General features: G+C 35.6%; 1 protein-coding gene across 2 annotated transcripts in view; it reads right to left on the bottom strand.

Annotated features, from left to right (window-relative positions):
- The window catches only part of LOC131691023 (ubiquitin-conjugating enzyme E2 W), a 121,214-nt gene that overhangs the window by 71,926 nt on the left and 33,636 nt on the right, over nucleotides 1-15,652 (bottom strand). The gene's annotated exons all lie outside the window — the stretch shown is intronic.

Genomic DNA, 15,652 nt, shown 5'->3' with positions numbered 1-15,652 from the left:
CTACACAGTTCAAATAAAACCAAGAACGTTTACATTTTCTTAAGTATAACAAACATGTTACAATACCTGCATCTTAACTTTACATGTGATTTGAAATTTACACGATTTTCCCTTGAATAAAATATAACTTTACATGCACTATTAAATGACACGTAATAGAAAAAAATCGTTGAGTAGTGGAAATTTCTATGTCGCTTGAATAAGATTTAATCTTCTGCAGTAATATTGACTGAGACAAGCTGTAGCTTTGTGTTTTGAATAATGTGATTTTTATTTATATTAATTTGAATGGAAAATTGTATTAAATTAAGTTTTACGTCAATATTTATTAAATTAATTTACAAATTACGTTATAATGAATATTCATGATTTTTTACTGTGTATGTTAATGCATCAGAAATTAGCGATATTCGAGTGTGAAACACTTTGTTTGTTTAATAACTGGTAGGCTGACTATAAAACAATCCAGATTTTCACCTTTCTTATAGAAGAAAGGTATAGAAACCACATTTTCACCGAGGCTCAAAGCGATGAGTCTTGTTAACCCTTTATAAGGCCCAGAGTTTGAGGCTATTAATGAATGTTACATTAATAGAAACACGGTTTTTCACTTAGTTTAGAACATATTTACATTTATTTCATAATAGAAACTGTTTTGAAAATATAATAGCTACCGCCCGTTAGAAAACATCAGTCTTCGTAATGTTTGATGTATTTCCAACGAAATTGGTCAAATGTAAAAAACAAATCGCGTTGGATCAGAAATACAGAAAGCAATTAAGGTAGGTTACTGGTTATTACCTGAACAACACTAAATAACCCCTGGATTCTGAGGATAAGTTGAAAAATGAGACCATAGATTACAGACGTTCATTTATTAATTTTATTTTTTTCTTTGCAATTTTTACCAATATTAAACAAAATTTTCGGATTAAAAATAGTTGTTTATACGAATTGGCATCACCAACTTATAGGGTCTAGATTATTTTTTTCAAATCGAGCTAATTTTATTATCCAAAAGGAAATCGCTGTATTTTTTCAAAAAACTCTTCACCAATCTGACACCTTTCACCGTATCTAAATAAAAAGTAATAAGAAGAGTTGCCAGACTTCTAACCAGTAGATTTCATAAGATTGGAACACTTCTCACTTCATATTCCTGCCTCATGAACGAAACGAAAAGGTGGCAATATAGTTGCCTCAGCCTTATAAAGGATTAAAAGCCTAATGTAAAATCTGACCTGGGATTGATTAAAAATGAGATGTTGTCAAAATTAAGGTATTTTGTTGTACTTTCATATAAAAAACTACAAAATTACTTCGATGGTGTTCGGATCAACTCGCCAACCATCTTCACAATTACCGTCATCATCTGCCGCCATATGTACTGGTCGACCTTAGCGGCAATGTTTTTCTTCAACTTTCGCGCAATAAACCAAAATGCGGACACAGTCGTAGGATCGTTACTCAGCCAAACTACTGCTAAATACGATTCTTTTGTTGCTCTTGAACAATACGTAGATTGTAAACACTGTTGTAATGAGAGCTTTTATTATTCAAGGTGTCGTCGTTTCTTCTTTTCGAGAATTGTCCTACTGGACCTGTAGAGCTAGGGTCTCGAAAGCGCTCCCTGTCCGAATCACTCACAAAAATTGCAGACGAGACCCACTGTTTAAATGTAAACCACTAAAACACTGCTTAAGGGCAATTGCAACGGGCCGTGATTCTGAATGTGATATTCATTGTGCGGTTCAGATATGTGCGGACGTAGCGACTTCACGATCGCGTGCATCATCGCGAAGGGCTCGAGCGTTTGCGTGTTAACGTGTGTGTACTAGCGTGTATGTAACTTCGCGTGTATAATTTAGATTTTATAACCGTGTGTTTATTCGCATATTCGCGACTGTTCTTGGGTGATTGCGCGCAGACAGTGAATCTGATACTTAATGTTCGGTCCGGTCAGATCCCAACATAGAGTCAGTTTCTCCATATCACTAGAGTTTCCGGTCATGTCGCCATGGCACGTGGTGTCTAGTGAATACGAGCCTCATTTTTGCTGATTGGTCCAACTGAAGGCTTGGACCTAGGACCTAGGAAGAGATTTCTGGTTGTGACCGAAGCATCTTCACGCGAACATGGGCGTTTGTAGACTCCCGCTTTGAACCGCGTTTATAATTTTATTAGTACTAAAACACTCACTTTCACTGGTGTGTTTTCATGTTTACGAGATCGCGAGCTTTGGTACGCGTTGATGATCGCGAAGGTCTGAAGCGTTTGTATGTTAACGTACTGAATACTAGACTAGAGTGAAATTCCCCATATCACAAAAGTTCCCGGGCCATGGAACGTCTTGGTTAGTGGATAAGAGCGTCATTTCTTCGTTTGGTCCACCTGATGCTATGAACCTATGATACTAGGGCCGAGGTCCAGACTGCAAATTTAGCAGGAATTTTGAGATTCTAATAAAACTAAACAACTTAGCCTTATTAAGTCTTTGGGGAAGTTTTCGTAGTTTGTGAGCCCCTTCTTTTTGTTAAAAAAGGGATAGGGTGAGTCTAATTTTAGCAAGATAAAAAAATTAACTTGAAAAAGTTAGCTGAAGACACGTAAGCTCTATCTGTCATGTCGGAAGCAGGGATGCCAAAGGTACTGGTAAAGTACATTTTTTTCGGTATATTTACATTTGCACAAGCCGTACAGCCCGCTACAGCGACGCATCACTACAGCTCTTGCCAGAACGGTAGCCAAACCGAGTACATTTTCCAGTAGAGCAGTAGAATACATTTTTGTTTTGCTGCTGTACTCCGACTGCTCGGTGAGAGTGTGGCGTAGTAAAGTTTGTTCTCTCGCTTTGTACACTTTTCTCTGCGTAGTTAAAGGGAGAGTCCCGCACACGAAAGTGATGATGCCGGTCGTGGCGTAAACGAACCGCATTTATTGCCGTCGGTTGTGATTGAAAATATTGAGTAGATTAAAAATATTAAAAAAGTGTAAAATAAGGAAAGAGAAGCTGTACCGCTTGCGTCTGGTGGCTGTACTGGTGGCAGTATTTCTTTGTCATGTTACTGCTTTGCTTACAGACAGCCGTACAGCGCAGGGCGTCCTGCAATAGCGAACGACAGCAGTGTCAAAAGAGAAATGAGAATGTAGGCAGAAAAATTACAGCCGCAGAAAATGTAGGCATTTTGCATCCTTGGTAGGAAGTTAGGATATTTCTTAGTGTTTCTTAGTGTTTCTCAGAAAAACTGGTTTATTCCAATAACTTTTACGGTATTGATTTAAAACTGAGGTAGTTTTCAGATAACTTCAAAATGGTTTTAAGGCGAATAATTTGTTTCATGCCACAACATATCTAAATATTTTAGTAATGAGCACTTTTCCGCCAAAAATGGGGTTCTTTGGAAAAATAATATCACTCATTGGGGAAAACAAAAGATAATTCTTTTTCAACTATAAATATGGTCATGATTAGAGTTATAATTGAGCAAAAAATGCCGAACACGATAATTTTTTAAATTTCATAAAATTGATTTGAAGTGCTTATATTATTTGAAAAATAAAATCCAGAGTTTTGATGTCTTAGAAGAAAATGTCCATCTTCAAAAACCCTGAAAAACATCTAAAGGATAGGTTGGAAATAAATGAAAACTGAAAATGTTATATTAAATTTTTTGTTTTTTTTTGTGAATTGATCCTTTGTAATATGTTTAATTAACTTTCATGATGGACAATATAAAAAATATAGCTTCGTTTTCATGATAAAATATTGCACTTTACAATACTTTTCTATTATTTTAAATAGTGAGTAGGGTGGCTCTAATTTTTTTTCAAATCAGAAAATCAATTTCTTAATGGTTCGAGATTGGCTGTCTTCCAGAAAATTGAAGAACATAAATTTTTTTGTCGAAGAAACTAGAATTCTATGTCGTGTACTTTTGATTTTACAACAAATTTACTGAAAAAAGGTGTTTCTTAAAAAATGGTTTGCTTTATATAACTCTTGCAGTTTAGATTTTTCATTAAGATCACTTTAGAAATATTTTCAAATATTTTGAAGGAGAACAATTGGTCTCAATATACCGAATCTCTAGCTTCTCTCATTATATATATTTTTTACTAAATTAGAGTAAATATTGCAAGATCTAAAAATATCGTATTTGCCATTTTTTGGTTATCTATACTATAAAGCATGCTATTTCATATTACAGCAACGGTATTTAATGTTAAATGTCCTCATCGAAGATAAGACTATTTGAAAAAATTATATTTTTTATATAAAAGTTCTCATAACTTTGAAACGAAAAAAGTTTGTTAGTTGGTGTTTTAAAGAAAATTATGCGCCCTAAAATAATCTTCAAGTTATCCAAAGGGTACTTTAGTGTAAAATAAAAACTACAAAAGTAAGAGAAATAAAACCTGTTTTTAAGGAACGCCATTAAGCTTATAAGGATAGAAGTTAACCGAACTGGTTTAATCTAATCCCGATCGAAACATACTGTTCGATTGAGAAGTGAAATCTTATGATTGAAACAAACACGCGACAACTCTATTTATAAACTACCCTATGTAATTGAATCAGCTAGGTGCATTGCCAAAAAATCATAACATCTACCGCTTATTGTACCATCTGAATGATATAGTCAACATGTTGCTCGTTTGGTATGTGAGTGACGACTGATATAAAAACAACACGCGGGACCTTTATAAATAATCTTCTCGTATGTGACGAAACGCTTAGATGCTCCCTTTCGACGGCTCTGCCTGAAATAGGCTTGCAAATTTCGCATTATCCTCGTCATTTCTGAAAATCCGTTTTTTCTTTATTTATACTGCCGTGATACGCATAACAGTACCACCTGCATAGGAAACCCATAGCAAATGGGACTGTTATGCGGATCACGGAAGTATAGTAGTTGCACATTTTGCGAAATTGAATAGAAAACACGTGCACATATTTCCGATCAGATAGCGCAAAGATATTGCGATTTCGTTCAGTATAATGGAAATATTAAAAAACTTGGAAAATATCTCAGCAGAAATTTTTGAAGCGGGACCGCAGTATTGAAACGTTAAAATTATTCTACTCCAAAAATGGTACAGATCGGAATTCACCAGTAAGCAATACCTATGGAAGAGACGACATCCTTGATCATTCTTGAGTACTACAAACGTTTGGTTCTGAAACCAAAATACAAGGTTTTGATTCAGCTGTTTCATCATCAAACTAGAACTTCTACGCTACGAAAGACGTGTTACTTTTTGGATTTGAGTGCCTAGCTGGTGCCAATTTGGTGCTGGCTTGAAATTATATAACTGGCTGTTACACACTGACAAGAAGAATCCGAAACACCAAAAAGACAAACTTTTATCATTCCAGTAAATCTCTAGATAATAGTTAACCCTTTCATGCCCAAATTTTTCCTAGCGCATATAGAGTTTTAAAACTATTTTTCCTTTAAACTGTTAGGGTAAAAAAACGCTAATCTTATGTTGCCCAAGGTGCTTTTGTTGCAATGCTAAAAGCTGCCCAGTTTTTACCTTCCGATGCTCAATATCATTCTCTTAGAATTTTGTCAATAGTCCAATTGCTTGTAAAAGGTGGTCAAAAACAATCGAAATGGAGAGGTTTTATCAGTTTCTAATGATATTTCAAGATAACGAAGATATATCTTTTTTGTTTATTTTTCACCGTTCACTTTACCCGTTTCTGGCAGCACTGCTCCCGAGCAGAAGAAAATAACTGCGGAATACTAAATTTACGTATCACTACCAACGAGCTTTTACAACAATATGGTATTAATGAGCTCTACATAAGAGGTAAAATACCAAAAGAAATAACACAGACATGTTCTACAAATAACTATTTGATAATGAAACGAGTTATTATAATACCTGAATAATAATAAAACATTTTTCAACCTTCCAATAATAAAATTCACTCTATGGAAGTATTCAATAAGGTATTGGTTTGGTATTTGTAAAAATAACTGGAATACATAAATAATACTAAAATAAAGTATTATACCTCATTGAGGTATTAAGCAGGTATTGAAAAATGTTTCTTCAATACCTGCTTAATACCTCAATGAGGTATGATAATCAATCAATACTAAGTTTTGGTATGAATACCAAAAAATAGTATGCTCGGGTTGTTGCCCAGTTATTTTCTCCTGGTCGGGCTCCATAGGAGATCAATCACACTAATTGCAATATTTTAATTTCTATGGATAATACTTAAAGCTGTTGTTGTTCAAATAAAAGGCAATAGTTACAGTTAACAGTCTTACTTGCTTTTTTGAGAAAATCTTGCCTAAAGTGAAAGTTATAGGTGTTTTAACCCATTCATGCCCATGTTGTTTGTGGACAACAACGATTTTACACAGCTATAACTTTTGATTGAGGCAAGATTTGCTCACAAAAACAAGTAAGGCTAATGAATGTGACTATTGCCTTTCATTTGAGTAATAAAAGTTACACTGATCAGCTCTAGAAGCGAAGTTATTGCGATTCCTACGGAGCAGTGCTGCCAGCGACAGTTTACGTTCACAACGGAAAATGATTTTATCATATATCTTCGTTATGCTGCAATATTATTGAAAACTGATAAAACTTATCAATTTAGACTGTCTTTGGCTACGTTTTCCATGCAATTGGACTATTGTAAATATCCTTGGAGAAATGTATTGAGCCTTAGAAGGTAAACATTGAGCTTCTAGCACTGCAAGGGAAGCACCAATCTTTTTACAATAGACTTTTCGTGTTTCTTGATCTCACCGGTTTCAAGGTAAAATAGTTTTGAAACCCTACATGCACTGGAAAAAAGTTGAGCATGAAAGGGTTAAAACGTCGTTGTTTGTAAACAACATGGGCATAAAGGGGTTAAGGATGAGTGTGCAATATTCGGCTATAACTAATCAAACTAGAACAAACACCTATAAGGGACAATCCATAATTTATGGAACACCTTTAAATGTGGAGAGTATATGGCAATGCTGTAACGTGACATTACATATTTTTATTGAAGAAAAAAAGTTCCCCTTTTTGGCAGCGTATTAGGAAACGGTGGGATATTTTTTTGGCAAGTTGCAGCATGCAGGAGGGGGAGTCAAGTTTAAGCAGTTTAGCGTTATGTAATTTATGAATAGTCTCCAACAGTGCACCATTGTTAACTACTTGGAGCCATTTTGAACCTTACTACAGCATTTAAAATTATATTGACGACATTTGGTATTAATTAGACTGAAATATTAATACTAAACCATGCACAATAATTTTTACTTATCATGAACAATTTCTTCAATATTCCTAAATTAATGAGAAACTCTGGATTAAGATTTGATTAAGAGATACCTCAAAAATATGTTTCGCAATGCCTGTTTAAATACATCCAGCTGAATCGATTAGTACATAAAACATAACCCCTCTTCAAGATCTGTTATTGATTTAGTAATACGATAAGGGCTCAAAATTAGAATAAAGTCTACTTGGGATGATCGTTATTACCTTTCTTAAATCCAAACTTGCCTATCTCTTCTTGCCTGCTTTATGTACAACGCAAATCATGAAGCTTACCACTATATTAAGTATAACCCACAATCAAGCCGTTACAAATCGACGAGAACACAAGCCTGCAAGCTGATTCATTTACACCTCCGTCCGTCTGAAAGCAAACCGGTGAATTGTTTACAGGAAAACAAAGCGTGAAACCAATGAGGAAAATCGTTTGACGTGGAAATCTAAACAGTATTTCGCATGAGTGGTGGCGTTCAAATATTGTTTACCATAAGACGGAGGAGGCATATTTCACCTCAAATTAGTGATGGATGGTTCGCCACGATACTCACTTCCCCCATCTCCTTCTCTGTCTCCTTCGGTACCATGGATTGTTTAAATAGAAAGATTGCACAATCGATGTTAAGTTAGAATGGTTTCGCCAACTGCATCCAACCGGAGTGGTGCTAAGCCATGCTACACGGCAGCAAAATTACTGTACTAATTGATGGTGAGAATAGTTAACCGTGAGATTCGCCGTTTAGCGCAGGGTTCACTTCAATTGAGCTTCGGCTAATGGGATCCAGTTTGTATGGAAGTTAACAACGTGAGTTACACATTAAGCGAGGTGGAGAACGAGGTGCCACCTATCAGTAACGCCAACGAGGAAACAAATGATTTCCATTCAACCTATCGACGGGGGCAGGGTCATTGACCCGATCGTACATCTTCTCAGTCTGAATAGATTATGACCAGCCTACACGAGTCACTGTCGGTCGGTTCGTTCATCAGCAGCGTCCACGATGACGTATTTCAAATTCGCTTCTGCAAACAAATGTGTTATATTTTAATTGGAAAGAATTGGCCATAGTTTATTAGTCTTAACAAAATTTTGCCTATGGTTTGGCACAAGACCTGCCGTAGATATATAATTTCATTCCAAATTGTTACCATGTTAGAAAGTATTCTATAAAAAGAACCGTTTCAAATCGATTCCGTTTACTACGAAAACCAAGAAAGGATGGAATTTTTGTAGCCTTATTTCAAAGCAATAAACCGAAACTTTTTATCGTTTTGCTTGATCTAATTCTGTCAATCGAAAGATTTTCGAACCACATAGAAAAATTAATAGATTTTTATGGTGGTTTTTATTTTCCTGGTTTAATGACTGCTCGCTTTCGGTACTACTTGAGATCTCACAACATGAGTATGTAGTTTGTTTCGCATTTTAAGTGACACATGTAGAGCATTGTGTTTAAGTCGTTCGAGAATTTTATTGGTTTGGCACACTTTTGAGGTTGTTAATCTTGATCAGCTAAAAAATGAAGACAGTGTTGTAATTGGGGAACAGTTTTAGTAACATTTGTTTTTTTAGCTTTCCTATAAATATCAAGGAGAAAGACAGAAATGTGTAGGAACCGCACCCCAACTTGGAATATTTTTTTAGGCCCAAAAGACTGAATTATATTATTATTAAATGTACTTATATTACCTTCATAATTTTTTTTAGGTACTATCCCGTTTGCCTTCTATTTCGATGAAACTCGCAGTCGACGATCTGTGAATAGAACAACTGCAGATCCCACCAACCACTTAAAATCGTTTCTATTATAAGCTTTCAGAATCCGAACTTCTGTCCTAACGGGACGACAACCGTTTGCAGTCGTTTTATGAGATCATAGGTGAATTTCGCGCTAAATCGTATTCAGAGTTGGCAGCACCCTCTCAGATTTTAGTTAAATTTTCTGTATGTGAAAACTTTTTTAAAGTTGTCCTACTATAGCTGTCGAGCTAGGTTCTCGGAAGGGCTCCCCGTCAGAATCACATAATACAATTTACACTAAAACACTGCTTTAGGCCAATTGTAGCGGGCCGTGATTCTGAATGTGATATTCATTGTACGGTTTAGGTATATGCGGGTGTAGGGACTCGCGATCGCGTGTATCATCGCGAAGGGATCGAACATTTGTCACGTGTGCTAACGTGTATGTAACTTCACGTGTATAAATTCTATTTTATAACCGTGTACCTTTCGCATATTCGCGTGTGTTCTAGAACGATCATGCGCGGTTCAGATTCCAGAAGAAAGTGGGTTCTTCCATATCACTAGAGTTCCCAGTTATGTCGCTGTAGAACGTGTGGTCTAGTGGATATGAGCTTTATTTTTTTGATTGGTCCAACTGAATATATGAACTTAAATTGCTAGAATGAAGACTAAAGATTTCCGGACGTGGCCGATTCATGATCGCGCGCGTTTGCGGATTCGCGTTTGAGACCGCGTTTGTAACTTCGTAAGTACTAAAACGTTCACATAATTACCGGAGTGTTATCAAGTATGCGCGAACGCGGGCATAGGTGTGCGTGGATGATGGCGAAGCGCTTAAGCGTTCGTATGTCGACGTGTTCGTCGCGTGTGCTCGCGTGTATGTGATTTCGCTTGTATAAATTCGATTTTGAAACCCTGCGGCCATTCACATATTCGCGGACCGTCATTCATTTAGTTTTCGTTGTACGGATCACATTCTGACAGGGAGTGAATTACCCCATATCACTAGAGTTCCCGGTCATGTCACCATAGAACGTTCTGTGTAGTGGATATGGGAATTATTTTTTCTTAATTTTTCAATTTTTATTTTATTAATATGGACCTAGACTGTTGGTATTGAGGATAGAGACTTCCGGACGATCCCGACTCATGATGGCGCGAGCGCGGGATCTCGTTAGTAAGTTTATGAGTGCTGAGACGTTCACCTTATCACCGAGGTGTAATCATGTTTGCGAGTTCGTGGGCGTAGGTTGCTTGGAAAATAGCGAGGGGCTCTAACGTTTGTACGCTGACGTGATTTTGTAACATATTTGCGTGTGTTCCTGAATGGTCGCGCGAACCGTAAGCCTGATATCAAATTTTCGGTATTCGGTTAGAACTCTGGCAGTGATTGGGATCCCTTATATCGATAGAGTTCCCGGTCATGTCGCCATGAGACGTGTTGTCTAATAGGTGAGCGTATTTTCTTAATTAGTCCAGCTGAAGGTATGGCTTTTAGGATCAAGGACAGACTTCCAGACGTGGCCGATTCATAATCGCTTTTTGTTACTGGTCGATTGTTGGTTATGAGCGGGTAAATAGAGAAAAAGTATAGAACAGAAAAAGGCTCATATCAGCCCTCCCGGCCTCATCGATACACCACTATCGAGGCGTATTGTAATCAACATCTTGAAGCGGGCTTCATATATAAATCAAATCCTGGGTAGTTATAATGATTGGTGGATTATTAACATGAGAACTAATTAAACTCTAGTAGTAGAACTTGGTGAACATAAGCAAATAGAAACTAAAAAGAGCGAATGTTCTTATATTTAGATAACTCTATTGAATCTATTGTGGCTTGATGATGTTTACAATACCGTCAATCCCATCAACCTCCGAGAGGTAAAAACTCCCTTGATTGAAAATTCTCTCAAAAACTCAACGTAGGCGTTAGCTATTTTTTACATAGTATGTGTAAGCAAAGTTTGAAAGAAATCGGTTAAGTAGTTTTTGAATGGCAGGTAACACCGCAAATCATGTTTTTTTTTCCTGAGACGTTCTACAAAAGCTTCGTCACTGAGCCGTTTGTCGATATTTTTGCATAGAAAAATTACAAAATGTTATCGAAATGATACATTATAATGTACGAAAATTTTGATCAATTCGGTTCACGCAAAGTTCTAAAAAAATGGCAGAAAAAGTGTTTTTTTTCACGCTGAAACTCTTATCCAAGTACACTGAAAATACCAGAGTTAAATAAAATTTAAAAAAATACTTTTTATGGTTTGTTTTTATACATTGTAGTCGCAAATTCCATAACTAAGCTGGTTATAGGTTTTGTGCTCTTAATGCGCAATTTTCTTCTTAACGAAAAAAAAATAGTTTTCACCTAGACTTTTCTCCACTAAAGAGGAATATATCCTGGTGTATGGTTGGCTATTTTCTAATTTCGTCCAGAGCATGCTCAAAAAATGCTCTGTAATAGCTATCAATAAGGCAAGTAATCAATTAGCACCGCTTTGTTGCTTATCCACTGCACAAACAATATAATATCGTTCCCCCGAGAGCCTCAGAAGTAAAAATTATCTCTACTACGAGAATTACACTTGGGACTGATTTTAAACAAATTTGTATTAAACCAAATTTGCACTAGGTGGAACAGTTGAGGGATTCCATGAGAAACCGGCCGACCGCAAAATATGACCATCGTCGATTCGAACGAAACATTTGTGTTCGGTTTATGAATCTCCATGATTTTTTCTGGAAATTTCAATATTCTGATACAAGAGCAATTTTTCAAAAGGGCGTAGACGTTTCTACGCGCAATAATTTAAAAAAAAGTTCGATTACGCTATTTTATACAGTAAAACTATCTGAGAACGAAATACAGGTAATGAATACTTCTGCACGAAAAAAATATACACTGAAAAAAATGTTGTGTCATTTTTCACAAAAACAAAAATTAATGATAAAAATTCAAATTGCAAAAAAAAACCATTGTTGCGGCAGAGCGCACTATTTGTACATCCCCTAGCCAGTGATTTTCATTATCTGTAGACAAGTGAACAAAATAAAAATCTAAGGTAGTCCAGTCCAGCCACCGCCGCTGGCGGTCGGTTGTTCGTCTATATAATTTCAAATTGCTTTGTTCAGTAGGGGAATTGTGGGAAAAACCGACACTGTGGGTAAAACCGACACCCCACAACATTTCCTAGAAATCAAATTTTTATTCATTGCATAATGATACATTATTATTAATACGTTTATTTAGAGCATTTGAAGAAAAATTGGATTTACGTTAGTACGCCGAATGTCATAAAAATAAACAAAACGTACGACAGCAGCGTTCATACTCGTCTGGATGTTAAATTTCGTTGGTAGATTTTAAGGTTTTAACCGAACAAAAGCTTTTCAAATCACCACTTTTTTTAGTACCTATTATTATCGGCCTGTCCTATGATCAATTAGGTGCATTGAAGACGAGTTTGAGAAATTCAATATTTTTAATAGCTTTTATAAAAAAAATGTGCGCTGTTGGGGTAAAACCGACACCCTATGGTTAGGGTAAAACCGACACGCTGTTAAGATGGTTGTGTATACTTGCGATTCATTTCAAAATACTGGAGATCTTTGTGACACTTCAATTAGTCTATTAGAACACTATAGTATCAGCAGAAATACACAGAAATACTTTTATTGTGTTTATTTCTTGTAAGTCTCTTTAAAAATCAAAAATTGGAATTTTTGCTTATCTGATTCTATCGAAGCTGTTGCTATTTCTACAAAAAGCTCATCAAACCGAATTTCTAGTGTTCTCTTGGTTTGTCATAGATGAACTTTATCACAATGAGACAATGATCTTATGTATACCCCAATAGATCGTTGATGATCAGAGTCCGAAAAATCAAATCTGAAAAAGATAGTTTTACTAAGAAGTGTGTGTGTCACTTATAAGTGAATGAATACAATTAGCAGAACGTAGAACGCTTGCAAATCTTCTTTTACGAGATAAAATGACACTGGAGGTTGCAATGATGTGCGCAAGGATTATTTGGAAATACTTATCAATAAATAATCCTATAGCATAAAATACTCTTATTTATAGTACTACGCTTTCAAATTTTCTTCCCCTCACTACATGATGAAGCAATAAAAAGCACATATTTGCATCATACATACTCACACTTTATTATTCACGCATATATCTCATTTTTAATAAAGATAAAGATTTTAATAAAGTGGTGAGAAAATAAATCGGTTTTACCCGCAGTGCCTACAAAAAGTCACTTTGTTTTCCAAGTTTTACAACCAATAATTTTTAATGAAATTAATTTTTTGAAGCGCTGAAAAAATTAAGTCTTGTTAAGAATTTTCTGAAAGAGAATTCTGCATAAAAACTACAATTTTATTGGTTTTGTGGCAACTTAGAAAAATTGTTAAGCTTAAGGTGTCGGTTTTAACCATAATTCCCCTATCACAGTCCATCCTGGTGTCGTTGTTTTTGTGTGTTGTTTTTTGGGTGCTGATCGACGATCGAAAGATAGGAATGGGTCCTACCGCTACGATCGATCATAATGGTGCCGTGACCAGGATAAAAGTATTTGGATTCGAACCAATGTCCGTCGAGCGCTCCTGCCATCGTTTCAAAATGGTTACTACAATTGTGTCGCCAGCCAGTTATTCGATAATTAGTGAGTCGAACCGAAGCCTTCGTGAGTAACATATTAACGCAGCCGGAACCTAGTTCTTCATCAGCCAGAGTCCAGTCCTCTATTCATCGAAGTGCTGTCTTCAACCAATCGGAGCCAAGTCCTCCAATCGCAGGATTCTAGTTGAAGCAAGATGAACCCTGCACCACAGTTCCCGTTTGCATCGTAACCGTTGCTTCGTTTCGGAATGGTCCCGAATTTCCGCAAGGTTCGGAAACCATTCCAGTTTCCAGTCAGTGTGTCAATTTCAGCGCTCAGAAAGGTTCCTACTTTCTGCGAGACTTGGAAACGACCCAGTTTCCAGTCAGTGTATTTAACCATAGGATCTGATGATTAATCTATATAGTTGGTTGGTTTCATATAGCTTTCAAATGGTTTACAAAATCGCCTTGATGTTAATGGGAAAGTTATAGGAAATGTTATGGGCCTTACGAAAAACTACTTGTTGTTGATGGAGATACGCGAATAACTTCTGAAAAGGTCGTAATAAAACAAAATAATTGTGTTGCTAAACAAAATTTAAAATATCTCGAGAACTACTACATTTCAGAAATTTTTTGTTATAAGCATTTTGATTTAAAATGGCGTTTAGATTTTCAAAAATTGTACTTTTGACTGCAAATAGTATGAATTATAAAAATGTGTCAAAAGTTGTTGTTAGGAAAACTTTTTTATTAAAAGCTTCTCCATGATCCAAATACACTGAAAAAGCTTCTTTTATGTCTTTAAAACGATAAACATTAGACTTTTGACAATTTATGATGAGGTAACGCGAATAACTTTTAAAAAGAACATAATTACATGAATTAATTGTTTTTGTTGGAGAAAAGTTCCAAATATCTCGAAAACTGTCGCATTTTGGAAGATATTTGTTAAATGCATTTTGATTTAAAATGATACTTAGAATTATAGTCTGTAACAAAATTACAGTTTTGTATGTCAATTAGTATGAAATTTAAAAACATGTATAAAGTTATTGTTAGAAAAACTTTTTTGCTGATAATTTCTCCATCACGAAACCTCATTCAAAATATTTCCTTTCTCTTTACATTTTTGTTGACAAAATACAAAAAAAATTGTAATTTAAATTTTTATCATGAATTTTTGTTTTTGTGAGAAATGACACAATATTTTTTGCAGTGTATATTTTTTTCGTGCAGAAATATTCATTACCTGCAACTCGTTCTCAGATAGTTTTACTGTATAAAATAGTATAATCGAACAAAAATTGAAATTATTGCACGTAGAAACGTTTACACCCTTTTAAAAAATTACGCTCGAGTCAAAATAATCTTATTAACTGAGGAAAATGTTTAGTCTTCCATGCCGGTTGAACCTGTAAAGTTTTATCGGAATCTAACATGGTCGGTTACGATTTTAGAGATTTTCGGACGGACCTTCGTGGAATTTCTCAGTTACTAAAGGTGAAAATGAAGCTTATGCTTACGAAAGTGACTACATCATGGGCATAATATGGTATTGAAAACGTCCAGAAGCTTAGCCGAATCTGAAAGAATCTGTGTGAACATTTGAGCCAATGATGATTGGATCAATGGAAATGCGGAGGATGGAATAATGTCGGAGAAGTGGAATCTATTACTTGAAGAAACCATGTTTTTTAATAATTCGTGTTGTTAGAATCCAAATAACGAAACATATTCTTTTTTACCTGAATATGAATGCAATTCACACATAATCAAACAACGCTAATGACAAACTAAAGTCAGATCTCTACGTGCCCTGCGTTCGGCACGCAGCCAATAATAGGAAGCAATCCGAGTGTCGCTTATGGAGAATTCAAAAACAATTTAAGTGCTATTGTTTTCGAATGTAAAATATTCAGATACGTACAACGGGAGTTACATTAGTTTATCTACTAATACCAGCTTTCTGGACGATATTTTGAAGCATACCGCTAAATATG

Source organism: Topomyia yanbarensis, chromosome 3 (genome assembly GCF_030247195.1).
Source record: "Topomyia yanbarensis strain Yona2022 chromosome 3, ASM3024719v1, whole genome shotgun sequence".
Lineage (NCBI taxonomy): Eukaryota > Metazoa > Arthropoda > Insecta > Diptera > Culicidae > Topomyia > Topomyia yanbarensis.
This window is presented reverse-complemented; position numbering and strand designations above follow the sequence as displayed.